Raw genomic sequence first — 13,910 nt, 5'->3', positions numbered from 1 at the left:
ACATTTTTAAGTCTATATTTATATTCTTCATTCTGATTTATTGATCATTGTGAGTCCCAGTCCAACAAAATCATACTATCTTCAGTAAAGTCTCTATGTAGTAAATCCTATCATCAGGTAAAATGATTCCTCTGTCTTACACATATGTTTTAGGATAAGCTTCACTAGGGTATAAAAATGTGTGTTTTTTGATAGGAATTACATCATGAATGAGATTTGAAGATATTTAAAATCTCCTCTATGTTGTATCTTCAAATCCACAAAGTTAATTTTTTCTACATTTTTAAGTTGTTCTTTGATTACTTTCAACAGATTTTAAAAAAAAATTTAGGATACAAATTTCTTACAAACTTTATCAGATTTGTGCCTGAATATTAAATTTTTGTGGGAAATGTTATAAAGAACAGTGATTTAATTTCAATATCCACAGATTCATTTTTAGCATAAAGAAAAGTGTTTTCATTATATGTTAATGTTTGTATCCTGCAACCTAGCTGAGATCACTTGTCAGTTCTAAGATATTATAAATATGGATGCTGTTTTCCCTTATCTGTCATTATGACTTTCTCTTTCATTTTTTTTTTGTGCTCTAAAGTGCTGGGTAGAAGTAACACTAGTATGGTAAATAAACAACCAGGAAATGAATATCTTTCTCTTGACCCTGAATTTAGTGAGAAAGCATTTAACATTTTATCTTGAAGTATGATGCTACCTATAGGCTTTTTGTAGGTATTTATTCATCAATTAAGGAAGCATATTAATTTGTTAAAGCTGCATGCAAAGTAACAGGATTTAAATTGAAAGAACTTTATGCCTTTATACTTCTGCATCTAAAAGTTCAATATCAAATTGACTGTAGGCATCTATTTTTGGAAGTTCTGTTCGTTTATTTGAAAAGGACTATTGCTATGGTTTCTGTCTATGGTGTCTGCCCCCCAAAGATCCAAGGTTAAAGCCTTTGTCATCATTCTGTATCACTATTGGAAAGCACTGTAATAGGTAGGGGCTCCCTGGACATTTAGTGACAGTTACTCGGCACATGACCTTGAAAGAGATAGTGGGACTCTGGCCCCTCCCTATCACTTTTTTTCTTTTCTTCCTTGTTTCCATAAGATAAGCAATTTCTACTTCCTTAAATTGCTTCTATGATGTATTATAAAAACCCCCCATCAAACCCTCAAAAATGGGCTATGCAACCATGGGTAAAAAACGCCAAAATACTGATCCAAAATAAACCTTTCCTTCTTTAACTTTGATTATCTCTGGCATTTTGTCACAGTAATAGAAAACTGACTAATGCAGCCTTCTAGTCCCTGTAGCTCAACACCATCTTTTCTCCATGTACTTTTATTTCTTCATTTCCTTCTATAAAAGGACCAGTTATACTCCATTTGGGCCCACTTCAAAGATCTTAATTAATTTTCCACTTCAGAGAGATTATATACAAATACAGTCACATTCTTAAGTATAAGGAGTTTGTTTTTTTCCCCCCTCAGGGTGAAGACACAATTGTCCTATAATAGAAAATCCTTTTCTAGTCTTCATTAGCTGTGTGTTTCTATCTGAAATGGGTGTTGGATTTTGTCAGATGCTTTATTCCATATCACTTGATATGATTATATAGCCTTTCTTCTTGAACAAGTGGATGTGATATATTTCAAAATTTATTTAATGTTAAACCAACCTTGTATGCATGTTAATGAATCAGGCTTGGTTATGGCATTTCATCTTTTCATACAGTTCATCATACATTTATCACAATGGGCTAATCTCCTGTTGAGAATTTTTGCACATTGTTCACAAAATAGATTCATATGTCACATGACAATTTAGTTAAGAATAGATTACATTTACAAAGGTGGTTGCATAAGATTATAATGGAGCTGAAAATCTCTATTGCCTAATATTCTTGCCAAATATTTTCTATGTGTAGATATGTCTACATACAAAAATATATAACATTGGATTCATTTGCTTACAACATTAACAGAGTAACATGCTGCACAAGCTTATTCCTTAAAATAAATTGCATTTACCATAAGCCTAGTTTTTTTAGCAGGCTATACCTTTTAGGCTTGTGTAATTACACAGTGCTCATAATGAAAAATCACCTAACAACATATTTCTCAGAATGTACCCCATCATTAAACAATACATGACTGTACAGTGTTCTTTAATTGTCCTTTTTATATTGTCTATTTTTGTGAGTAGGATAATATTAGCCTAACAGAAGAGTTGGAAATGTTTTTCCATTTTCTACTTTCTTTAAGATACAGTGTAAAATTTGTTCCGAATATCAATTTTGTTTATTAGTGTTATGTGATTTTGTGATTTTTTAAAAATTATATAAATGTAGAATTATTAACAGTAATCACTCATTACCATTTTGATATCTTAAAGGGCTACAATAGATATTTCAGATTACATTTTCATTGGTAATTTGAATCATTTCTCTTTTAATCTGTGTCTACAAGGGGGAAATGTTTAAGTTTTTTTTCAAATTTATTGCAGTAAAAGGCACATTATCCTTAATCCCTCTCAAAATACTTTTCCTTGTTTTGAATACATTTATAGAATTCCTCTTTCATGAGTGTCTTTACAAGATATGATAAAAAATTTGGTGAATGGTACTACTGTGTGCTGTCCAGCAGAAATGTAGGCTCATAAATCCATTTTGCTGTGTGTTCTTCCAACTTATTCATCAGATCTGACACCTTCCCCATAGGCAAAATGACAAAGAAAGGCAAACATTTTGAATTCATTCAGGACATTGAGGTAGCCATGAGAACACATCTAAAGACCCTCTAAAGAAGACTTCCACAACTGCTTCAGAAAGTGGCAAGCATAATGGGTTGAGTATATTCAAAGAAATAGAGACTGGAGTGGGGATTTAGCTCAGTGGTGTACAGTGCAAGGCCCTGAGTTCAATCCCTGTCACTCCTACCCAAAAAGGGAGTATTTTGAGAGGATTAGTAGCAATGTTATCTTTCACTGCAATGCAAACTTTTAAAACTTAAACACTCACCATATTTTTGACCATACTTTATATCTTCCTGAAGTTTTCAGCTTTCATTGCTGTTTATGAAAAATAAACTTTTAAGTGTCATTGATTTTTCTATTGTTTTCCTCTATTCAATTTTACTGATTTTTATCTCAATCTATATTTTCTCCCTCCAGCTTGCTTTGTGTTTACTTTATATTTCTTGTTTTCCCCTAAGAATAGAACATAAGATTTTGTTTTCAAGACTTTTTTTGTTTCTAATTGAACCATTCACTCCCATAAATTTCTCTGTGAATACTATGTCAAATACATATCAAATATTTTAATATGCTGTTTTTTTTTTTTTTTGGTTTTGTTTTGTTTTGCGGGGGTACCGGGGATTGTACTCGGTTCCTTGACCTTGCAAAGCAGGCCACCGAACTACTGAGCTAAATCCCCAGCCTTAAGCTGTATTTTTTTATCCAGTTATTTAAAATCCTGTTTTGATAATTTCTCTTGGATACGTGGATCATTTAGAAGTATATTGGTTACTGCCACATGTCTGAAAATTTTCCTTTTATATTTGAGTTCCTATTTTCTAATTTGACCCAATTGTGCAAAAAATACAATATGCATAATTTAAATTATTTTAGTTTGCTGATGTTTGTTTTATGCCCTATCATGTCATCTATCTTGGTGAGTATTCCACAGATGCTTGAAAAAATATTTACTCTGCTAGCATTGGCCAGAGAGTTCTAAATGTCAATCCTGTTCTGGTAATCACTGGTGTGATTTATCTCTTCCATATCATCTCTGATTAATTATTTGATAATTTTATCAATTGGTAAGAGAGGATGTTGAATATGCTAATTATAATTCTAGTTTTTGTCTATATTTTTATTATTTCTTTCAGTTTTTCTGTGTTTTTAGGCTGTATTATATTATTCATACATATTCAGGATTCTATGTCTTTCTGATGGATTGATCTTTTTAAGTACTATAATTACCTTTAAATAAATCTTATTGATAATGTTTCTTATTCGGGGGTACCCAGGAACTGAACTCCAGCCTTTGTACTTGAGAGGTAGGTGGCAGAACCACTGAGACAAATCCCTGGCCCTAAATCTTATTAATTACATGTGCTGTATATACTTATAGAATTTCAGAGAATATGCATTATATGAATTAATGTCCTAACAGGGAAAGCACAAACCCCATTGCAGCAATAAGACTTGTCATTTTAAACTTTGTCAAAATAAATGGAAATACATTTATAGGTAGCATAAGTCACCAAAAAGAGACTGTGAGATTCTTCACAAAGAATTTTACATGTCTTCACTATCTAGGTCTTCCCCAACAAATTATTGTGTGCTATATGGCTTATAAATAACCAGAAATTCATTTCTCACAATGCTGAGGGCTGGGATTCCAAGGTTATTGTACCAACATGGGTAGGTTTGGCCTTCACTAACTCCAAACTTCTCATTATAAACTCACATGTGCTGCCTGACCTTTTTTATAAGGGCATTAATCCTACACATCCAGACTTTCCCCTTATGAAATAATTACCTCTGAAAGTCCCAAACTCCAAAAATATTCACAAATACTAATCATATTGTGTATTAGATTTCAACACTAACAGCATTGATTTTCTAATATTGGAAACAGAAATGACAAATTTTCATATTTTGACAGTATTCAAAATAGGAGTTCAAAGTGCTGTCAACACTTTGTCTTGTTTTTTGGCTATGCATTGGTAGGACTGCATATACATTTTGAAAATTAACCTTTTATAAGGCATTCACTATGGAATACTATTTTCTGTACTGTGGGATTTTTGTTCATCATCACTCCTGTTCAACATAGTTCTGGAAACATTAGCCACAACAATTAGACATGAGAAAGATATTAAAGCAATAAAGATAGGAAAGGAAGACGTTAAACTGTCATTATTTACTGACAGTTAGATACTCTCCATGGAAGACCCAAAAAACTCAGCCAAAAGACTTCTAGACTTCAAGGACATTTTCAGCAGAGTAGTTGGATACAAGGTCAACACTCAAGCATCAATAGCCTTCTTGGTTGTGGTCACACACACCTATAAACCCAGAACTCTTCTCCAGACCAGACTGGGCTACATAGTGAGTTCCAGCTCAGTCTCAACTACACAGTGAGACCCTGTCTCAAAAAAAAAAAAAAAATCAATAGCCTTCTTGTACACAAATAACAGACTCATTGAGAGAGAAATTAGGGAAACAATTCCTTTCACAGTAGCATGCAAAAAAATGAAGTATCTAGGAATCAATCTAACAAAGGAAGCAAAGGACCTCTACACTGAAAACTACAGCACACTGAAAAAAGAGATCAAAGAGGATATAAGAAAATGGAGGGGCCAGGCAGGCATTTAGCTCAGCAGTTTTGATGCCTACCTCACAAGAGCAAGGTCCCAATTTTGATTCCTGGTAAAAAAAAAAAGAAAATTAAAAAAAAAGAAAGATATCCCCTGGTCCTCCTGGGTAGAAAGAATGAACATAGGGAAAATGGCCATACTACCAAAATTGCTATACAGATTCAATGTAATTCTGACAGAAATTCCAACAGTATAATTCACAAAACTAGAGAAAATGATCTAAAAATTCCTTTGGAACCAGAAGAGTACTACAACAGCAAAAGCAATTCTAGGCAAAAGAGACATGGCAGCTGTTATCACAATCCCCAACTTGAAACTATACTACAAAGCCACTGAGATAAAAACAACATGGCACTGGCAAAGAAAAAGACCTGAGGATCACTGCAATAGATTGGAAGATACAAAAACAACTCCAGATGTACTCAGCTACCTCATTTTTTATAAAGGAGCAAACTATCCTCAGTGAAAGAAAGATAACATCTTTAATAAATTGTGTTGGAAAAATTGTATTTCAACCTGCCAAAAATTAAAATTAGAGTTTTATCTTTCACCATTCACAAAACTAAAGTCCAAGTGGATTAAAGACCTAAATATTGAAAAAGAAACACTAAACTTGCTGGAAGATAAGTTAGGGAGGACTCTTGAAGACATTGGCAAGGGAAAAGATTTTATGAACAGATCCTCAGCATGGGAACTAGCACAAAGAATCAATGAGCAGGATCTCATCTTATTAAAAAGCTTCTGTACAGCAAAAAAAAAAGCATTAACAGAGCTAAGAGACAATATAAAATGTGGGAAAAAATTTTACTAGCTGCTCCTCAGACTATTATTAAAGGACTATTATCTAGAATATATAAAGAATTCAAAAAAAGCAGGTCCTCAAAATATAAAGACCTAATTCAAAAATGTGCATCTAAAATGAACAGACATTTCTCAGAAAAAGAAATAAAAGCAGCAGCTGGGGATTTAGCTCAGTGGTTTGGTGGCCTGCCTTGCAAGCGCAAAGACCCGAGTTCAATCCACAGTACCAAAAAAAAAAAAAAAAAAGAAAAGAAATAAAAGCAGCAAATAAATACGTAAAAGTGTTCAACATCCCTGGTCATTAGAGAGATACAGAGGAAAACAACACTGAGATTCCACCTCACCCCACAAGGAATGGTTGCTATTAAGAAATCAACCAATAACAAATGTTGGCAGGGTTGTGGGGAGAAAGGAACACTTCTCCATTGTTGGTGGGAGTGCAGATTGGTGCACCACTGTGAAAATCAATATGGAGGTGCCTCAAAAAACTAGGATTAGAGGTTCCATTTGACCCAGCTATCCCTCCATTGGTAATCTTTCCAAAATAATTGAAAGAATCATACAACAGTGATATATGTGTACCCATGTTAATAGCAACACAGTTTGTAATAGTTAAAACTTGGAAATAGTCAATTGCCCATTAGTTGGAGACTGGTTAAGAAGTTATGATTTTTCTATAAAATGGAGTACTACTCAGCCATAAAGAATGATAAGCTAGAATCATTCACAGGAAAATGAATGCATATTGAGGCCATATCAAGTGACATAAATAAGACACATGTGTAAATACTAAATAGTTTCTCTGGTGTGAAAAACTAAAAGTGTAAATAATATCCAAATTGTATAATTGACAATGTGAAACAGGAAGAAAAAGGCTAAAGTTGTAGGGGAAATGGGAAGGGTAGGGGAAAGGTAATAAGGTAAAAGAAAATAAGATGAGAAAAGGAAAAAATGGAAACAAAGTCTCTGTAAATAAGGAAGGGTAGGGTAAATGAAGGGAGGACAGGGGTTTTGTGAAAAAATGAGAACAGAGACCTGTCAATTAAAGGTCCAATTTTCCAATGATGAATGTATCTGTACTTTACACTTAAAAAATACCAATAAACTCAATGAAAACAAAAGGAATATTTTTCATTCTATTGACTGGTCCTGATGAGGTACATGACCTTTTAGTTTGAGATATTTTTACTAACATAATTTTGCTTTCATTTCTGAGCTTTCCATTCTATTCTATTGGTCTTTGTGGTTGACTTCAAGCCAACTAGTTAGTTGAGAAGGCTTTGTAATATACACATTTGAAATCAGGAAATATGATACCTCTAGCTTTGTTCTTCTTGCTCAAAATTGCTGTGGCTTTCTGTATTTTTTTGTTCTTACAAGATTCTTTCATTGTTCTTATAAAAAATACTGCCACTGAGGTTTTGACAGCAATTAAATTAACTCTTTGGGTATTACTATTATTTTAACAGCATTGAGACTTCTAATCCATGACCAAAACATAATCTTACATTTAGTTTGTATTTATTTCAGTAATTTTATACAATTTTTTGCATAAATCTTTTTACTAACTTATTTATTTCTAGATATTTTCTTCTTTAATATACTGTTATAAATGTGATAATTATAGTGGTAGTATATAGAAACACAACCAATGTTCACATATTGAATTCATATACTTACATTTATTAATGAAGCAGGTATGATTATTTGGAATATGTAGAGTTTTCTACATACCAGATCATGTCATTTGTAAACAAGGACAATCTCCTTTCTTCATTTCTAATTTGGATGCCTTTTTATTTGCTTGTTTGACTAATTGCTCTGGAGGGGATTTTCACTACTAGTTTAAATAAAAGTGCCAAAATGTAAGTATCCTTGTCTTTTTTCTAATCTTTAGAAAAACTTTTCATTTCTTCACAGTTGAGCATGATATTACTATTGGGATTATCCTAGACAGCCTTTACTAGGTTGAGATAAATTCCAAATACAGCTGGTTTGTTGATATCTATTTTTTAATGATATGTATCAATTTTATCAATGTTTCTCTTTTATATATTGGGATGATAGTACTATTTTTTAATTTATTCTGTTATGTGGTCTAACATGCTAATTTTTCTACCATGCTTCCATTTCAGATAGAGAAATGGTAAACCTGTTTTAGTTTTGATGCATGATCCTTCTAATGTGCTATTGATTTCAGTATGCTGGTTTCTGTTCAGCATTTTGCATCTATATTTATCAAAGATATCAGTATACAGTCTTGGTTTTTGTTTATTTGTTTCTGTTAATGGCTTTTTAGTTTGGGTACCCATGGGTTAATGTTAGTCTCATAAAATAAGTTTTAAAATGTTCATTTCTCTTCAATTTTTAAAAACTTTTTCAGAACAACTGGCATTAATTCTTATTTAAATGTTCACTAGAATACACTAGTTTGGCCATCTGGCCTTGGGCTTTTATTTTGAAGGGATAAGAAGTAGTAGCAGTAGTACTGATACAATCACCTTAGCTGTTAGTATTCTGTTTAGATTTTCTAATTCTTCATGATTCAGTCTTGATAGATTGTATATTTCTAGATATTTATTCTTTCCTCTGGATAATCTAGTTTACTATATAACTGTTCATATTAATTATTTTGCAATTTTTTAAATATCTCTGGCTTCAGTTATATCTTATTTCATTTCTGATTTTTTTCTTTTGATTCTATCTTTTTAATCTGGTTAAAGATTTGTCAACCTAATTGTTAAAATCAATTCAGGTTCCTCACAATTTGAATGATTATTTATTTTCCATTTAGTTTGTTTCTGTTCTAATTTATTTTGTTCGTTTTACTACCATTGGGATTTTTTTTTCTTATTTTCTTATTTTTCTAGTTTCTTAAACTATAAAATCAGGCAATTTATTGAGACCATATCATATATTATGTGTATAATTCTGTAGACAGTTTTGTCTTGTTTTGTTTTGTTTTTGAGACAGGATCTCACTATGTAGTTCAGACTGCTCTGGAACTCACTGTGTAGCCCAGGCTGGTCTTGAGCTCACAGCGATCCTCCTGTCTCAGCCTCCCGAGTGCTGGGATTACAGGCATGCACCACCACATCTGGCTTGTAAAGAGTTTTTTTTAAAAAAAAATGCAAAAAATCTGTTTTTAAGTGGACAAGTGATTAGACATTTTCAAAAAAAAAGATATGCAAATAACTAATGGTTATATGAAATAATGTTTAATGTCATTAATTATCATGGAAATACAAATAAAAAGTGATGAGATACCACTTCATGAATATCAGGATGGTTGTGATCAGAAAATAAATAAGAAAGTATTAATGAAGGTAAATGCCACTAATGGGAATGTAAAGTGGTGCAAACACTATGAGTTAAACACTATGAGTGCAAACACCAGTATGAGTGCTCTTTACAAAAATAAAAATGATGGCCTGGAGTTTGGCTCAGTGATTCTGCCACCTGCCCTGAAAGTGCAAGGGCCCAAGTTCGATCCCGAATACCAGGAAAAAAGTAAAAAAAAAACAAACAAACAAACAACAACAACAAAAAAATCATGAGACCTGAAATTTTGATTCTGAGAATTTACCTAAAAGGATTGACATTACTATTTTCAAGAGACAGTATCACTCTCTGTGACACTTGTCACAATAGCCAAGATATTGAAAACACAGCACAGTGGCTCAAGCCTCCATTCAGAAGCCTGCCAGGACAGCACAGAAGCCTGCTGGGTCACTGCAGTGTGACTCATGGATACAGACCTCACATGACAGACTGCAGAAAAGCCATGTTTCTGAGCTCAGGAAGATGACACAGTGGTGAGCAGCAGAGAGGGGCCCTCTCCAAGTCTTGTTGAGAGATTTGAAGCCCACTGGGAAACGAAGAGAGTCACTGCAAATAAAGACAGAACAGACTGCAGTGGTTGGTGCCTTGGTGGGATCAGCACCTCCTACTGGAACCTGAACTCACTGCAGGGAATGGGCACTTTAAAGCTGCAGTAGAATCCCGCAGAGTTCAAACCTGCAGGAAGTCAGGGAGCACAACTTCAGCCTCACAGCCAGAAACCAGCCCAAATTTCAGTGCTGTGGCTGCCTGGCTGAGATTAGTTGACTTGGATTTGTACACTGCCCACGTTCTTTACCAGGAATAGCAGAGACACACCTTGTAGGGGTCATTTTTTTCTTATTTTCTTCTTCTCATTCTCCTTTCTTTTCCTTGTTTTTGTCCTATTTTGTCTTTTTTCTGGATTGTTTTCATTTTTATAGAAGTGTGAATGCAGTTTCTAGTTTTCCTGTAGCTGTTAATTTGCTCTGTTCTTGTTTCTACTTGTTTCTTCTATCTTTTCCTCCTGTCTTCAACAGTTTCCCAAAGATTACATGATCTTCCTGTGTCCACAAGCCTTACTTTTTCCTCTCCTACTATTTTGATATCTTCTCTATCATCTTCTAAGTTTTCCCCTCCAAAGGGTAAATTTGCTCATTTACTGCAAACATATTTCTGGTTTGTTCTATATTTTGATATATAACTACAAGACCATTTCACATGGTTAAAGGTGGCAAATTAATAGTTACCACAGTTTGTCATTGTCTATGTTGTGTTTGATGCTATTGTTGATGTTGATTGTATTACTTTGCCTAAGTGATAAGATTGTTCTAGTCTGTTGTTCTTTCTGGTATACCAAGACAGAGATTGCCTAAGGGACATTACAGACTCAAAATCCAAAAGCCAGCTATACCTGGAAGACAATATGAGAAGTAGCTATTCCTTAAGGATTCTAAATACTGGCAATAAAGATACTTGCAACAAGCAATATACAAGCTTCAACCCAGGAATTAAACCAAAAACATCAACAAAAAACAATAGAAATGAGAAGACACCTAAACAAGATGAAAACCCAAACTTCCAGCTCACCAAAGGCAAATACAGGGGACAAAAAGACAGGACAATCCAAAACAACCACCAGAACTCACTGAATTGATAAAAGGGAAGTAACATAACAGATGAAAGAGGGTCTGAAAAAACTAAATCAGAAATGATTTTTCAGATAACAGCAGAGATGAAAGACATGGTTAGTAACTCTAAAGCAGATAGAGATAAAAGATATATTATGGAGTTGAGAAAAAATATGGAAACCACAAATACCCAGCACAGGAAAGAAATGGAAAGCAAGAAACACATTCATGCAGATATCCAAGACATTTAAAAGTCCATGGAAATCAACATGGAGATACCTCAAAGAACTAGTATCAGAGGTTTCATTTGACCCAGCCATACCTCTGCTGGATATCTTTCCAAAAGAATTAAAAGAACCATACCACAGTGATATACGTGCACCTATGTTTATAGTGGCACAGTTTGTAATAGCTAAAACTTGGAAACAGCCCATTTTCCCATCAGTTGGGGACTGGATAAAGAAGATGTGGTTTTTCTATAAAATGGAATACTATTCAGCCATAAAGAATGAGAAATTAGAGTCATTCATAGGCAAATGGATTCATATTGAGGATATATTCCTAAGTGAAATAAATAAGTCACACATATGCAAATACCCAATAGTTTCCCTGGTGTGAAAAACTATAATTGTACATAAGATCCTAATGGTATAATTGACAATGTGAAATAGGAAGAAATGGGCTAAAGGTGTAGGGGAAGTGGGAAGGGTAGGGGAAAAGAAATAAGGGAAAAGAAAAAAAATTTGAGAAAATGAAAAAACGGAAATAAAGTGTTTGTAAATGAGGAGGGGAGGAGGGGGTGAAGGGAGGGCAGGGACAAGGGGAAAAAAGGAGAACCAAGACCTGTCATGTAAGAGTACAAGATCCCAATACTAATGTAACTCTACTGTATACCTAAAATGTACCAATAAACTCAATGAGAAAAAAAATTTAAAAGTTCATGGAAAGTTTCCTAGCAGAATTAGTAAATGTGGGAGCAGAATTTCAAATATAGAAGACAGGAATGTCATTAGTGGACACAAAAAGATTTCTTAAAAATAGCAAGGAACCATGAGAAATCAATCCAAGATCTACTGGATGATGCAGAAAGGAATAATTTAAGATTCATTGGAGTCACTGAAGGAATAGGAGATAGCACAAAACACAAAAAAACAATTCACAGAAGTAGTTGCAGAAAACTTTCAAAACAGAAAGAAAATTAACATAAAGATAAGTGAAGTATGTAGAACTCCAACTAGCTGTGATAAAGAAAATCTACACCTAGGCATATAATAGTCAAGATTCCAGAAATCCAACCACAGAACAATATACTAAAAGCAGTTACACAAAAGAAACACATCACATACAAAGGTAAAATCATCAGAATCATAGCTGACTTCTCAACACAAACCTTCAAGTCAAGGAGAGCTTGGAGTGAATAAAGTATTTAAAGCCCTAAAGGAAAATAATCTCAACCCAGATTGATGTATACTGTAAAATAGTCTTTCAAAATCAGTGGAGAAATTAGATACTTTCATTAAAAAAAAAGCACTTGAGGAAATTCATGAAAACCAAATAAGCACACCAAAAAATTCTAAAAAATATCCTAGGAAAAGACAATGAGGGTCACAACTCCATGAAACCCAGCAGAACATATCCATCAGATAAGGCAAGAAATAAAATGGAAAAAGCGAAAAAAACGTGTCAAAAGCACAAATGTCCAATTTTAGATGGATGGGTAAAGAAAAGATAATGCATGTGTACAATGTTGTATAATTCAGTCTTAAAATCAAGGAAATTCTATAACATGAGGCAACACGAATGACCATTTGGGACATTTTTGCTAAGTGAAATCAGCCAAGCACAGATGGTTAAATACTACAGGATTCCACTTTTATATGCTACTTAAAATATTTGTCTTCATAAAAGCAAGGAGCAGGGTGTTGGGGACTGGAGCAGGGGTAGATGGAAAATAAAAAGTATCAATTACGCAAGATGACTATGTTCTAAATATCTGTTATACGAAACAATGCAGACACACCTGCCAGTACTGTATACAATAGCTATTCAATCATTAAAAGGGTACAGTTCATGCTAAATAATTTTACCACTATAAATTTTAAAAATACAAATAAATGATTTGTGTTCATTTTCTTTGTGAAGAACTGCCACATTTATGTACTTTAGATAAACAAGAGGGTTTTTTGGAGTGGATGTTTTTGTTTGTACTTATTGTTAATTCTTAGATAAAGCATTGTATTTTTCCCCTAAAAGGACCACTGTTTTAGTTTATCAGAATGACAGTTTGTTTTATTATTGAAACAACTTACTGTCTGCTGTTAGAATATGACTATAATTACTAATGTTACCTATATGGGATAGCTTTTCTGTTTTCATGATTTTAGTCTTTATAATTCAACATTACATCATTCTGAGGCATTCTGAATGAAATCTATTATTATGATTATATACAATATTGAACCATTGAATACATTCCCTGCTGTGGAATTAGATGTGTAACCATTGTCTCATAATGAATATGCTGCCTAACAATGGACTCCTTTATAAACACAACAATAACATTTTGAATTTCATCATTATGAAAGATTAGAAATGTACAATTTAATTCCCAGGGTTTAACGTTAATGCAATACTAGCTGAAATATTTACATTTTCTGTGCCAGTTTAATTAAGCATATTCATTGTCTTGAATCAAAACATAATTTGCACTGGGTTTAAATATTTCAACATTATGTTTGTACAGAGTTTAAACACTATCATAGAAGGTCCT

Source organism: Fukomys damarensis, unplaced genomic scaffold (assembly GCF_012274545.1).
Source record: "Fukomys damarensis isolate Sample0158 unplaced genomic scaffold, DMR_v1.0_HiC HiC_scaffold_38, whole genome shotgun sequence".
In the NCBI taxonomy this organism is placed as follows: domain Eukaryota; kingdom Metazoa; phylum Chordata; class Mammalia; order Rodentia; family Bathyergidae; genus Fukomys; species Fukomys damarensis.
This window is presented reverse-complemented; position numbering follows the sequence as displayed.